At 38.7% G+C, this 15,951-nt stretch overlaps 1 non-coding gene across 1 annotated transcript; it reads left to right on the top strand.

The window, feature by feature from the left end:
* Positions 1–15,312: 15,312 nt before the first annotated feature.
* LOC111885324 (small nucleolar RNA snoR97) lies at positions 15,313–15,420 on the top strand. Its single transcript, XR_002848076.1, has one exon. It is a non-coding gene; the product is annotated as a small nucleolar RNA snoR97 (small nucleolar RNA).
* The last annotated feature ends 531 nt before the right edge of the window (positions 15,421–15,951 follow it).

Genomic DNA, 15,951 nt, shown 5'->3' with positions numbered 1-15,951 from the left:
TCGAGACACGACCAACATGTGCTTGGGAGTGACTGTGGTATGCGGCATGCCTAAAACTTACCCTAAAACCACAATCGTCGAGCCAATATTATAGCAAACCATGAAATACTATGGGAGTATTTCTCGAATAATCGTACATGTATAGACCCCCGATCATTCCGTTAGCGATAGTTTACTTGCTTCAATAACTCTTTCCTGCTTTACCGTTTAATCGGAATTAATACATGTCATATCTCTCGATTCAGAGGACTTATCATCCTCTCTCTTTATTGATATTATTAGATCAAGATGCCTCCCAGGAAGAGACCCAGCTCCTACAATCCTCCGCCACCTCCTCCTGAAATCGATCCCGTGTTATTTCAAACAGCTGTTACCGCTGCGGTGGCAGCTGCCATGTCCCAGCTAAATACCGGTGGTTCAGGAGGTAGTAATCAAAATCAAGATGGTAATCAGGAACGCCGTAAGGAGGGTTCCTATAAGGACTTCATGAATGCGAAGTCTTCTTTCTTCAATGGCACTGGTGGTGTCATTTCCTTATCCCGATGGTTTGAGAGAATCGAATCCATTTTCGAAATCTGTGCCTGTGATGAGTCCGATAAGGTCAAGTTCGCAGCTTGTACTTTCCTTGATAAAGCATTGACTTGGTGGAATGGCCGGGTCAAATCCTTAACTCTCCCTGTAGCCAATGCCATGGGCTGGGAGGCTATGAAAGAGCTCCTCCTTGCTGAATATTGTCCCCGAGGCGAAATGCAGAAGCTAGAGCACGAGCTCTGGAACCTAAAGATGAAAGGTTCCGATATTGCTGCCTACACTTCCCGATTTGATGATCTTGCCCTTCTCTGCCCTGGACTAGTCACCCCTGAAAGCAAAAAGATCGAGAGGTTTATTTGGGGGTTAACCAATCCGACCAAAGGTCATGTCTTAGCTTCTCGCCCAGATACTTATGATAGTGCTAAGACTTTAGCCCAAGCTATAATTCACCACAGTGATGATGTTGAGGAAGCCACCACTGCTACCCCTGAGTCGACCAAAAGCAGTGGTGAGAAAAGAAAATTCTGGAAGAAGAAGAAGGGTCAATCTTCCCAAGGCTCCTCCAAAAGACAACAAACAGTAGCAGTTCATGCTGCTACTACCCCCGTAGCTGCTGCTTCCGTTGTGGGATCCACAGCTCCAACTCCTACCAATCGATATGTTGGTAACCTCCCTCTTTGTGAAAAATGCAAATATCACCACAACCCTGGTCCCTATCGAGAACTATCCTGTGCTAATTGTGGAAAGAAGGGGCACACTGTTCAATACTGCAAAGCTCCGACTCAATCAGCAAATCAATCCTCTGGAACGGGCGTTGGTCAAGCTTGTTATAACTGTGGTGAAGCCGGGCACTTTAAAAGGAACTGCCCCAAGAAGACTACTGCTGGCAACACCGGAAGGGTCCTTGCTATGGGACGGGAAGAAGTGGTCGCCGATCCCAACGTTGTCTCGGGTACGTTTCTTCTCGACAACTCGTATGCTAATATTCTTTTCGATTCGGGTGCTGAAAGAAGTTTTATTAGTCATGCATTCAAACATAACCTAAAACATGATCCCCAACCTCTAACCGAAATATTTACCGTCGAAATGGCAAATGGAGAGAAAGAAAGTGCGAGCGAGGTATTCGTAGATTGCACCCTTACCTTAAACGACCATTCATTTCCTATTGATCTTATGCCCGTATCCATAAAGAGCTTTGATGTCATCATTGGCATGGATTGGTTGAGTCCCAATCATGCAGATATCCTTTGCTTCGAAAAGGCCATCCGTCTCAACCTTCCTTCGGGTCAAACCCTAGTGATCTATGGCGATAAACTCGGTTCCAACCTTTGTATCATTTCCTGCATCAAAGCTCAGAAACTCCTGCAAAAGGAGTATATTGCATTCTTGGCTCAAGTAATCAATGAGAATCAAGAAGTTAAAAACCTCGCGAGCATCCCCGAGGTCTGCAATTTTCCTGATGTGTTTCCCGAAGAGCTTCCAGGAATCCCTCTCGAGCGTCAGGTCGAGTTCCGTATTGACCTAATTCCTGGGGCTAATCCTGTAGCGAAGTCTCCGTATCGCTTAGCTCCAGCAGAGATGCAGGAGCTATCCAATCAACTTAACGAATTGCTTAGCAAAGGATTCATTAGACCGAGTTCCTCACCCTGGGGAGCCCCGGTTTTTTTTGTCAAGAAGAAGGATGGATCCTTTCGTATGTGTATTGATTATCGTGAGCTAAACAAGTTGACTGTCATAAACCGATATCCTCTTCCACGAATAGATGACCTTTTCGATCAACTCTAGGGAGCCAGTTACTTCTCTAAAATAGACCTTCGGTCAGGGTACCATCAGTTGCGAGTTCATGAAAGTGATGTGCCCAAAACGGCTTTCAGGACTCGATATGGACACTACGAGTTCGTAGTGATGCCCTTCGGTTTAACCAACGCACCGGCAGTGTTTATGGATCTGATGAACCGGGTGTGTCGTCCTTATTTGGATAAGTTTGTTATAGTATTCATCGATGACGTACTCGTCTATTCCCGAAGTGAAGAAGACCACAAACAACACTTGAGGCTAGTGTTGGAGACTCTGCAATCTGAGAAGTTATACGCGAAGTTTTCAAAATGTGAGTTCTGGATACGGAAGGTAACTTTCCTTGGTCATGTGGTAAGTGAGGAGGGTATTCATGTTGATCCTTCCAAGATTAAGGCAATAGAGAATTGGTCAGCACCGAAGACACCCACAGAAATCCGACAATTCTTGGGTCTCGCTGGCTATTATAGAAGGTTCATCCAAAACTTTTCCCGAATCACCAAACCTCTAACCACTCTAACACAGAAAGGTGTACCCTTTTGTTGGGGTGATAAACAAGAAACCGCATTTCAGACGTTGAAGAAAGCTTTGTGCAGCGCGCCTGTCCTGTCCCTACCCGAAGGTACAGAGGACTTTGTGGTCTACTGCGATGCGTCTACTCAAGGTTTAGGCTGTGTACTTATGCAGAGAGGAAAAGTAATTGCTTATGCCTCTAGACAGTTGAAAACACACGAGGTCAACTATACCACACACGACTTGGAGCTAGGAGCCGTAGTTTTTGCATTGAAGATTTGGAGGCATTACCTTTACGGAACCAAGTGCACGATCTTCACTGATCATAAGAGCCTGCAACATATCTTCGACCAAAAAGACTTGAACATGAGACAAAGGCGATGGGTAGAACTACTCAGTGATTATGAGTATCAAATCCGTTACCATCCCGGCAAGGTCAATGTGGTAGCAGATGCCCTTAGCCGAAAGGAGAGTACAAGCAACAAGGTGAAGAGCCAGTCGATAACCATCCATTCCAAACTACCCATGCAAATCAGAGAAGCTCAGTTAGAAGCCCTGAAACCTGAGAACATGACAACTGAAGCTTTGAGAGGAATGGAAAAGAAACTTGAGATCAGAAGTGACGGAGTCCATTATTTTATGGATCGGATCTGGATTCCCAAGTCCGGAGGATTTAGAGAGTTAGTCATGGAGGAAGCACACAGAACTAGATACTCTGTTCACCCGGGCTCTGACAAGATGTACTTGTTGGAATCGTGTCTAAGCTCGTAACTATATTTGGTATGTACTTGACCCGGTTGTGCATGGTCCTTTTGGGTTGCCTTCTCCATAGCAACTTGACAAGGTAATTTAAGGAGAAAGAGAGAGTATTATGATTTATTAATATATTATAAGAATAATATATTAAAGGAGAAATCATATTTATTTAATTAGTATTGGTCATAAATTAATTAAGAATTAATTTAGTGGTCAAAAGAGATTAATTGAATAAAGGGGTATAAACTGTCAAATGTGTGATAGTTGAGTTTTAGGTTAAGGAAACCTAATGGGCTTAAGGGGGAACGAAATTATGATGGGTAACCATCATATTTTCGTCCAAGGGACTTATTCCAGAAGGTTCCATGGGCTGCTTTATGGTTAAGCTGTCCATTAGGGTTTAGAGTGAAACCCTAGTAATCTATAACTATAAATATGACCCCTAGGGCATGAATTCGGCTACCACTTGATTCCAAGAGTACCCTAGGCCGAATTCTAGCCTCCCTCTCCCTCTCTCATATTGCCTTCTTGCTTGTGGGGTTTGTGAACCATTAGAGGAGTTGCATTTGTGACTCTAGGCTCAAAAAGAAGAAGATATACAAGATCTAAGCCAACAATTGAAGAGGTAAACATCTAGATCTGATTCTATATGTTAGTTATGTTGTTTATATGCTAGATTAGGGTTTGTAAATCTTGGAATCAAAGCATGTTCAATAGTGAAACCTAGATCCAAGCATTAGGGTTTGTATAAGCACATAGGAATGTTTCTTATGCATAAAACCCATCAGTGGTATCAGAGCTTTGATTGGTTTCAGTTGTATGTGATGCTTAACTGCTTTATTTGCTGCGAAAAACGATTTTTGGTCCCTGCCCGACTCAACTCAGCGAGTCACTACCTGGACTCGGCGAGTTGGCCCCTACTCGGCGAGTCCAGGCCTGACTCGGCGAGTCAGTTCGTCAGAATTAGGGTTTTTCGGGTTTTTTGGCTGCTGTTTTGACTTGGACTTGATGCTTAATTGTTTTATGAAGTTAAAATCCGAATTTTATCTATATTAAGTGTTTATCCTTGCCAAAAGAATAGATAATTTCAAATCTTTTTAAATATTAGTTATTCATATGATAAATATGGATTATTTAAAAAATTATTTGGTAATTATCTAATGGCTAAAATTAAGATTAGGTCAAATATATATAATTATAAAATTAATTGGTTAATTTGAATTATTTGTTATTTGATCCCTTATGTTTTGAAAAGTTCAAAACTTGCCCTCAAGTTTTGAAATTTGAATTTTGTAATTAAAAGTTTAATTTTGAATAATTTGAATTTCAATCTCTTAGAATTTTACAAGTTTAAAATTCAACCCTATACTATTATATATTACAAGCTTAATTAATATATGTATAACTTAAATGCTAGTCTTACCGTTAGTAGGCCTCATTCACGAAGCCGGTCTATAAGGTGGGTATAAAGTTGCTGCCTATAAAATGGCGCTTAATGGGTGTATACTCACACCTACCGCTTGCTTGACTGGTGGAGGGTCGTTAGCTGAACGGGTAGGATAGGGCAACCCTCTAATCATTAAAAGTATAATGTTGAATACAAAGTAACTACATGCTTTTTGCAAATTCCCATTCCTAGTTACTTTAGGGTAAAATGTGAAAATGATGCTAATCCATGGAATTACACTTCGTACCCTTGTCAAACATTGATGGAGCGCGTGTGGTTAACCGGCACATCAATTTGGGGATGACATAGGTAGCGAAGGGTGACTCGATGTTTGTCATAGATCAATGGAGCGTGTGTGGTTTACCGGCACATTGATTGGGTGATAATGACATTGGGTGCACCACGTTAATTCGCATGGTTATTCACAAATTTGTTTGCGATCCTCGGCATCCCAGTCGCAAATTTGAAATGCATATCGATATTTAAACATGCCATTGAAAATTTCAATGAATCTCAAAGATCTAGGAGTTTTCAATACATTTAAAACCTAAATTGTTTTTTTTTTCATGGTGAGAATTAGTGAATCGTCATTCACTTACCATCAAATTATTTACTTTTAGAGTACGACATCCCTTTCTAAGTTGTAAATAATGTTGTTGGATCCTAGCCCTAATTTCTCATTTGGGTGTTTAATTAGGGATTCAATTCTAATCAAACTTTGTTCCTTTCTTTTTCAGATGTCTGCTAACAACAACAACAACAACGCTTCTGGGTCATTCTCGTTGATGAACTTGTGTCAGAAAGTGACATTTGATGGTTCAAACTTCAACGAGTGGATGAGGTACATTCGCATGATCACACGCTACGAGGACAAAGAATATGTCCTTGATGAGAAGCTTGAGAAGATCATCCCAGATGTTGCTACTCCTGAGGAATTGGCCGCCTTTGAGGACCACGAGCGTGATGCCATGAAAGTTCACTGCATCATGCTGGCCACCATGAACCTCGAACTCCAAAAGTCCTATGAGGACATGTATCCATATGAAATGCATCAGGATTTGCTGGACAGGTATCACCAGAGCGCGAGGCAAGAGCGCTATGAGATCATTACTAACATGATCACCGCTAAGATGGGGAGTGGAGAATCCCTAACCTCTCATTTGCAGAAAATGCAGAGGTATGTTGATCGTCTTCTCAAACTTAATGTTAAGTTTGATGAGGATTTGGCTATTGACATAATCCTCCACTCCTTTCCCTCCTGCTACAATCAGTTTAGGATGACCTACCATATGAACAAAGAGGAGGTCTCCTTGAGCAAGCTCCAAGGACTTTTGAGGACTGCTGAGAGCAACCTCAAAGACAAATCCGTTGCACCGTCCCCTGCTGTGGCCGCTCCTGTGATGGCAATAGGTCAAGGAAAGGGAAAAAAGAGGAAGGCTCCATGTAAGAGCCACCATAAGGGGAAACCCCGTGATGGTTCGTCCTCAAGTGGGACCAAAGCTGGCTCCGTTAAACCCTCTTCCGATCCTAAAGAAGCAGAGTGCTTCTATTGCCACCAAAAGGGCCACTGGAAGCGAAGCTGCCCTCAATATCTGCAGGACATAAGAGATGGGAAGATCAAGCCCACATTTGCAGGTATGTATTCTATTAAATCTAATAACTCATCATTTGCTACTTCATGGGTTCTTGATACAGGATGTGGTTACCACATTTGTTCTGATTTGCAGGGCCTAAAAAGAAGTAGGGATATGGAGCATGGGAAGATGAACCTGATTATAGGAAACAGAAGATCTTCGCCTGTGACCAAAGTCGGTGTTTATTCTTTAGTGTTGAGTAATGGGTTAGGAATAGATTTAGAGAATTGCTGTTATTCGCCAGATATGGCAAGAAACATTATTTCTTTTCACGGGTTGTTTAGACAAGGTTTCAGATATTCGTTTGATAATAATAATGGTTCTATTAATGTTTATTTGAATGGTGTCTTTTATTTCAATGCATTACCTTGTAATGGGATTTATGAATCTGTGATGATTGTTGATAATTTTGGAAATAATGTTTTGAATATTGATTCGTCTACTAGTCTAGACAAAGCATGCTTGTGGCATTGTCGTCTTGGCCATGTCAACAAGAAACGCATAGCCCAACTCCAAAAGGATGGAGTGTTGGAGTCTTTCGACCTTAGGGACGATGACACGTGTGAGTCTTGTTTACTTGGGAAGATGACCAAGTCACCCTTTACTGGCACTTGTGAAAGGGGTGAGGGTTTATTGGATCTCATACACACCGATGTGTGTGGACCCTTTAGATCCACCACAAGGGATGCTTTCCGCTTCTACGTGACTTTTACAGATGATTATAGTAGATATGGATATATCTACTTGATCAAACAAAAGTCGGAAACCTTTGAAAAGTTCAAAGAGTTTAAGAATGAAGTGGAGAATCAGCTGGGCAGGAAAATCAAGATGCTTCGGTCAGACCGAGGAGGAGAGTACCTAAGTCTTGAGTTTCACGACTATCTAAAGGAATGCGGAATCGTTTCGCAATTGACGCCTCCGAGAACGCCACAATTGAATGGTGTGGCTGAGAGACGTAATCGGACCTTGTTGGACATGGTTCGTTCTATGATGAGTCGGACTTCGTTACCAATAGCATTCTGGGGGTATGTCTTAGAGACTGCCGCCCACATACTTAACTTAGTTCCCACCAAGAAGGTTTCCAAGACTCCTCACGAGATGTGGACAGGGAAGGCTCCCTCGTTGGCACATATCAAGGTTTGGGGTTGCGAGGCTTTCGTAAGACGAGAGAGTCACGACAAACTAGAACCTCGTAGTGAGAAGTGTTATTTCATTGGCTATCCGCAGAAGTCTTTTGGCTACCTTTTCTATAGACCGAGTGACAATGTTGTCTTCGTTGCTAGAAGAGGGGTTTTCCGAGAAAGGGAATTAATAAGCCAAGAAGACAGTGGGAGGCAAATTGAACTTGAAGAGATTCAAGATCAAAGCGATGAAGGAACCTCGGACACTGGCACTCAACTTGAGGAGGAAACTCCTGTTGAACCTATTGACGAGTCCCTACCTCTTCCACGTTCCACTAGGGCTAGTTTTCCACCCCAGTTTTATGGTTTTCATATTACTACTGAAGCACTCTCCCATCTTTTCAGATTCGAGAAACTTTTATCTTTTTTCCTAATTCGATTCTTCTCATCCATCCTGCCATACACTGAAACTTTTCCAATGTTTCAAAATTACACTTAAACTTGCAGGTGTAACCATATTTACTAACTTTTAGTAAATCATGACGAAAAGCTTAATCGATCTTTATAGTGGACCTGACCAGCGCACTACTAAGTGTACCCGAACCCTTTGTCCTTCACTTGACTCACATATACATGTGAACAAGGAATTAGTCTTAATTTTCCAAAGATGAAAATTGTCACCCATCATACAATACCAGTTGCATGATTCCAATTTTCTATCCAGCTGAAACTTGGGTGATTAGAATCTTTCCTTATTTGGTAAATTATGACACTACCACAAACGAAAGAATTAAATCTATTTTCCAATGTTGCTATCAATGGAATCATATAAACAACAATTTTCACAAATTCCATTGTAAGGAAACTTAAAAATAAATAAAATCAAAACTTTTCTTTCATTTAAAACTTGAGGCAAAACTTATCCTTACAATGCAAATACATATGAAAACTATGTTGTTATCTATTCCTAAGCAATCTATCATAACTCTTAAGCAGTAGCTCAAAATTCTAATTTTCGAATCATGCGATCGAAATCCATCTCCTCGCGATTAGAATCAACTTAATCTTCTTTTAAGCTTCCTCTCGTCGATTCTACAAAACATCAAAATTTGACCTAGTCACATCATGTAATAAGAATCTCCAAATAGGAACTTAATAGAGTTAGATAGCGGACTTTACCTGAAACATAGTAAAATTCATTGACTTTTATCATCCTAGTGAAATTTCAAGTAAATTGGGCTGCTTCGCAACCAATGCCCCTTCTTTTTGCAATAGAAAAATATAAATTCTTTGGAAATGGTACATGGGACTATCTCCAACTTAACCTTTCTCTTTACCATTTGGTCAATCAGGTTGACTATGGCCGATCCCTTTCAATTGGTAAGAGAAGACTTTTCTGGACTTCCAATGTGTCAATTTTCAATGTCCATGAATGTTTGGGAAATAGATCTTCCAAATAAATTTGCTTTACCAGTGCCCTAAATCATTGCTAATTCAGCAGCAACAAGCAAACATGTATGATCATTAAGGGTCATGTCATAGTCTATTACATAGCAGTACTTAAACAACTCACTATATGACTTAGGAAGTGACTGAAGAACCTAATCAACAACTGACTTCCTTAAGACTTTGACACCCGACTCTCCCAGCTTGTGAGTATGTGACTTCATCTCCAAGATGTGAGTGCATATGGACTTGCCAATAGGGCTTGAGTGACCTTGAGCTATTCAAGTCTTTAAACTTGTGGGTTAGGAGAATTATTAGAGGAGGTCGAGGAAGAGAAATATGATTTCCATGATCCAATCGCGGAACATCATCTTCATTAGGAAAGCTGGTTCCAAGAGATTTGGGAGGACCATAGTTGTTTGAACCAGACATCTACAATGGGAGAAATTTAAGTTAGGTTATTTAAGACCTTAATATAACACCCAATATGAAATGTTAAGGCTAGGACCCAACATAATATTTTATAACTTGGAAGAGGGATGCCGTAATCCAAGCTATGAAATATTTGAAGGTAGGCGAATGACGATTCACCAATTTCCACCATGAAAAACTAAATAAGTTGTTAGGTTTTAATTTGATTTGAAACTCCTAGATCTTTTGAGATTCATTGAACTTTTTAATGGCATGTTTAAATCTCGATTGTGCCCTCTCAAGTTTGTGACTGGGATGCCGAGAATCACAAACAAGGTGTGACTAACCATGCAAATTAACTTGATACCCTTAATCTTTATCACCTAATCGATCTGTCGGTTACTCACAAGGGCTCCACCGATCTATGATAAACATTAAGTCACCCTTTGCCACTCTTACTAGTCCAGTGTTAGTGTGTCGGTTACCCACACACGCTCCACCAACGACTTGGTAAGGTACAAAGTGTAATTTCATGGGTTAGCACCAAATTCACATTTTCCTAAAGTAACTAAGATTGGGAATTTTATAAAAGGATTAGTTACTTTATATTTATGATTATAATTATAATGAGAATTATAGTCCTTGTCCTACCCGTTCAGCTAATGACCCTCCACCAGTCATGGAAACGGTGGGTGAGAGTAGAAACCCATTAAGCTATCATTTTATAGGAAACAACCTTATACCCCCCCTATAAACCGACTTCGTGAATGAGGCCTACTAATGGTAAGACTGACTTGCTCTTATACATATTTACATTATTAACTTATAATACTACAAAGTATAAGGGTTGAATTTTAACTTTTAAAACACTAGGGTTTGGAATTAAAGTGTGTGTGAGACTTTACAAATTCCAAAACTTGAGGGAAAGTTTTGAAACTATTCAAGACTTTTCATTTCTATAACTTATTGTAACAACCCGAAATTTCATGTCACTTTTTGTACCACAACTTGTAATCCAATCCGAACAACCAGACGTTATTTTCAATTTCGTTTCAAATTTCGCCATTTTATTAAGTCATTAGTTTATATTGCCCTAAAATGACTTAATGGGTGTCTTAATATGTTTAGAAATCATTTTAACACCCCACGTTAGTGATCGGAATAATTATAGAATCGGCCATAACGAGTCACGACAATTTGGTCGGGTATGACCAAAAGCCCCACTTAATGTCGGTATCGGGTAGAATTCCGTCGTGTCCAATTCCCGAACACTATATAAAGTGTTTTAAGACTTCATTTGAAGCTTTTGGCCAATTTCTCACTAAACACTCACAACCTCTCTCCTCAAGCTAGAATTAAGGTCCAAACCTCAAGTTTAAGGCTTGAAATCTTTAAGGAACATCGCGAGTAAACAATCCCCGAATCAACGCCTAGTATCCAAAACCGACACATTCCCGAGTCCGGTGAGTTCATACCCCTACCCTTTTCACTGTTTTCAAGGGGGGAACACAAGCAAAGTACAAGAGTTTTCTTGTACTCAAAACTTATTTTCATGTGTGTGTGTTTCACATTTCATATGCTTTTAATATTGATTACACAACTGATAACTAGTAGAATATACAGATCACTTAAACATTTATTTGTGAAATGGGTTTTATAAACTGTTATGTTTTATATATTTCACAATTGGTTTCCACATTTTATCAGTTAAAAGCATGACTTTACAACACATGAACAATTATTTCGTACCCTGTCTTGTCCTCGGTAACATTCCGCAGAGATACGCGAATGGAGGATTATCCTATTATTACTAGTAAACTTGTTATTCCGTATGATTAGAGACACGTCCCCGGCGAACACTCCACAGAGATACGCGAGTGGAGGACTACACCCGTAACCAGAATCTCTGGAATTTAGAGAGCGTGACTTGAGTGTATAGATCTATACGGGGCTGAATACCCCACACCTGGCTGCTAGCTACAGCCGAACTGAAATGGTTCAAGGGTGACGAAAGTCATAAGGATTGTGGACTACTTATTGCCACAAGGCTGTGGACTACTTATTGCCACAGGTTCAGTCTTTAGTATGGTTATGGAACTCGCAACTAGGATAACAGAGATTTACTTATAGTAATAATGAACAACATACTACATTTTACAGATAACCAGGATTCGGTTTACATCTTTTACATCTTTTACATCATTTACATCTTTTACAAATAACCAATATTCAGGTAGGTATGGGACCTTTCTGGGGAAACTTTGTACATAATCAGGTTTAGTAACATACATCTTTCACATTGAAAACCAACATACAGGAAAGCATGGGGCATTCCTGGGTAACATACACATAACCAGAAAAGTGTAACCAACTGAATAACATTACATCTTTTACAATAACTACCCTTCAGGAAAGTATGGGAATTTCCTGGGAATGCATTGATACATTAAAGAAATAAAACAATGATTTGGATAACCAAACTATACTTTAGTTTTGTGATACAACAACCAACTTTTAAGAAAATATGGGATTTTCTTGGCGTGTGTTACATTTTTAGAAACAGAAAGGAAACATAAACATTTTCATAAAACAAAACTACTTATGAACTCACCAGCATTATGCTGATTTTCAAACTGCTTGTGTTCTCAGGTTAAAGATAGTACAGGTACTCGAAGACTTGCTTAATTCAGGATCGTGTGCGTGCAAGGCTTGTTCGTTTTGTTTATATCTATATTATGTATCATCATTGTATAAACTGTGTCTTTTGAAACAAATTGTAAAACTTTTAATATGTAATGTAATGTTTGTTTCACTTTACTTACTATGTACATTGGATTTGATACTCAACGTGGAGTTAACCCCGGAAATGTTTCCGCCTTCGGTTTTCGGGGTGTGACACTTATGAGTTTTAATGTAGGCTTTCGAAAACTTTTAATCAAGAGACTCTTGAACGTCCATAACTTGAGGACAAGTTATGGAGTTTATAAGACAATTTATGATGAAAAGACTCTTCAATGGTGTAACCTATGAGTTTTTAATGGATCTTTAAAAGAAATGACTTTTTGTAATCCATAAATTGAGGACAAATTACGGACTCCATTAAAAACATTTAGATCAAGAATTAACTGACAAACAATTTGCAAATAATTCTTATGATCTACCAAAACTCATATGACTATGAACATTCATATCAACAATTTCAAGAATCATATAAACATATATAAAAGTTGATATTTTGATAATAACCTTTGAAATTGGGTTAGCATAATCATTACCACATTAAAAACAGGTTTTATAAGTCCAAAATAGTCTAGTGTAATGATTCTAGTACAATTCCATCTTAAAAACTCGAAAAGCTGCACTCTAGGCCTCGTACTCGTCGAGCGCACGAACCTACTCGACTAGTAGGATGAAGATGCACTTGGAATCTTCGAGTCCCCCCATGGACTCTGCAAGTCCACTGATCAGATTGCAGAGATTTTGATTTTCTTCAAAAATTTTCATCAAGTATCAAGAAAACAAGCCTAGGCTCTGATACCACTGATGGGTTTTGAGCATTCTAACACTCCTATGGTCTACATGCAATCCTAGAAACCTTGGATCTATGTTTTCTCTAAAATACATGCAAGTAAGAATTTTCCAAGGTTCTCATCCTAACTAGCATGGCATGGGGTACTTGTAACATAAAAACTAGTAGAATGACATACCTTTTACTTGTGGTTGATTTCTTGGAGTTTGAGAGCCTAGCACCAATAATGTGGATGCCTGAAATGGAATCACAAATCACCACACAACTTAGAAAACCTAGAGAGAGTAGTATGCACACTTAGAAATCGACCCACCCTTGGTTTTCCTCACACACTAGTGCCATTTCATGTGCCAAGGACCTCTTTATATAGTGTGGTGGATTAGGGTTACATCCACATAAACCCTAATACCCATAACCTTTCATTTCCATAAGATCCATGGGCTAAAGCTCCATGGACTATCCATGGACTTTCCAAGCAAGATTAGCTCTTTCTAAACAAGCATTAGCCCACTTTATATAAATATAAGAGTCCATATTTAATTATTTACCTTTTGATCACTAAATTAATTCCAAATTTAATTCTAGATCAATACTAATTAAGTAATATGATTTTATATAAAATATATTATAACTTATAATATATTAACAAATCCTAACTATACTATTCTCAAAAGACTATCAAAGTTGTTATGGTGAAGTGCAACCCAAATGGACCATGTCGGGTCAGGTCAAGTACATCTCAAGTATAGTTATGGACCTAGACACCTTATCCAACATCTCCATCATCTCATCAATATCATGCACACAAAACTCATCAATCACCAATAGATCAAGATATCTTTCTTTGCCCTTGACGTACATCCTTCCAAGAAACTTTGTAAACTCTCCACCATAGAATAATCTGATGGAGAAGATAGTTGGATGACCAGCTGTAAAAGAGAAAGCTTCAACTTATTAGCTTGAAATTTGTAAGTGATAAATTTAACTTTTGAAAATAAAGGGTTACCGTAATGTTTTTTCAATGTCTATTTTTTCCATGTTTGCTCTAATCCTCCAACCCACCATTGTTGCTTCGAGGATTCTTGCAGAATTTTGAGGAGTTAGGGTTTCTACTCGATTTTGATGAGTTACAGATTAAGTGAGAGAGAGAGAGAGAGAGAGTGAGAGGAAGGTGATCGTCAAATGATCGGAATGAAGAAACGATTGGCATTGCATTTAGGCGCCATGTATAAAATGACGAAAATACCGCTCATGCGTGAAGCACGTGGGGGACTTAACGTTTGGAGTTGAAGACTAACAGACCCAAGGACCAGTAGGGTATTAAAAAGAAAAACGTGAGGATGGTCCGAGTGCAAAACAAAAGATAGGGACCAAACGCACAACTTTAGCCAAACCACATGCACTATTTCAGTAATTTGTTCATAGTTAGAGATAAGAGCAAAAACACATTATATCGGAATACTAAGTATCGAGTTATTTAACCATGAGCTCTAATTTATAATGAGGGCCGACCTTACCCTTTGTCAAACTAAGGAGGGCTTAGGGCCCCCAATTCCATGGGCCCCAATTTTGAAGCTTATTTTCAGAAACTAAGAACCGACACCGGACGCCACAATCAACAATTCTAGAGTGACGATTCGATTTCTGCAAAATTGCAACTATATGTTTAGTTTTCTTCTTCTTTCTGGGCTTCTACTGTTCTCCAATCTTGAGTCTGTTGGTTTGGTAATTTGGTCAAAGTTAGGGGTTTTAATAAAATTTTGCATTGATGTTAATATACAACTTTAAGCCAGTTTTGCTTCAAAAAATTCATGATAGATAGAGCTATAATTTACTTTGAGTTTCTGGTGATTAAACTTCCAAATTTTTGCTTTTCAAATTAAGCTAACTTTGGTAAGATTTGTAAGATTTTTTTGTTGATTACATAGACTTTCAATATACCAATGATGAAGTAATCCAAATTTATGAGATACGATGGATCCAAGACCTTGTTTTTACAGGGAGAACCACTTGGTCGAAGATGTATTTCAGATGATATTGTTGGATTTCAATGTGGTTTAACTTGATTGTTTTTTAAGTTAATTATATAAGTTGGTTTGATGAGTTTAAACTATATAATCTTTGTACTGAAATATATAATGGGCTAGGGGTCTGAAAAAATTGAGAGGAATATGTTGTCTATCAGCTTCTTCTTTTGTAATATCAATGAGATTAGAGTTAAATAATAGCACAACATATAATGAGAAGATGTTTTTTTTCATGATACTATTTACTTATATTCCTGTGTAATATTATTTTTTATTTATAATTTTACTAAAAATTAACGAGACATGTATATTGTTTTGGTTTATAATATTGTATTGCTTAGTTTTATCTTTCAGTGGTTGTTGATTTATGGTATAATTTTGAAAGCAAACGATGAATACATATTTTTTATGTACCGGGCACGATACCCATACGAAGTTGAAGATGTGAAATTCAAAAACAACAAGCCATTCATTACTGTCATTGGATCTTCATTTCATGTATTGCTACCCGATTGCTTTGGTTTCTTGTTTATGTTCGTGTGTGGTTGGCTGATTATGCTATCTGTGGATGATGTTGGTTCTTTATCTTTCTGTTGCTTTTATTCCCTACATTTATTCATACCCTATAATGTATATACTAATGATTTGGACTGGATTTAATTTTTTCATTTTCAGAGACTCAGAGTTGGAACTTGGAATGAAATTAAGTTTTTAGTTTTGAGTTTTCCATTATCTTCTATTC

The sequence above is a fragment of the Lactuca sativa genome, chromosome 3, assembly GCF_002870075.4.
Source record: "Lactuca sativa cultivar Salinas chromosome 3, Lsat_Salinas_v11, whole genome shotgun sequence".
NCBI classification, from domain to species: domain Eukaryota; kingdom Viridiplantae; phylum Streptophyta; class Magnoliopsida; order Asterales; family Asteraceae; genus Lactuca; species Lactuca sativa.
The sequence above is the reverse complement of the archived record's forward strand: the minus strand, read 5'-3'. Positions and strand labels throughout refer to the sequence as shown.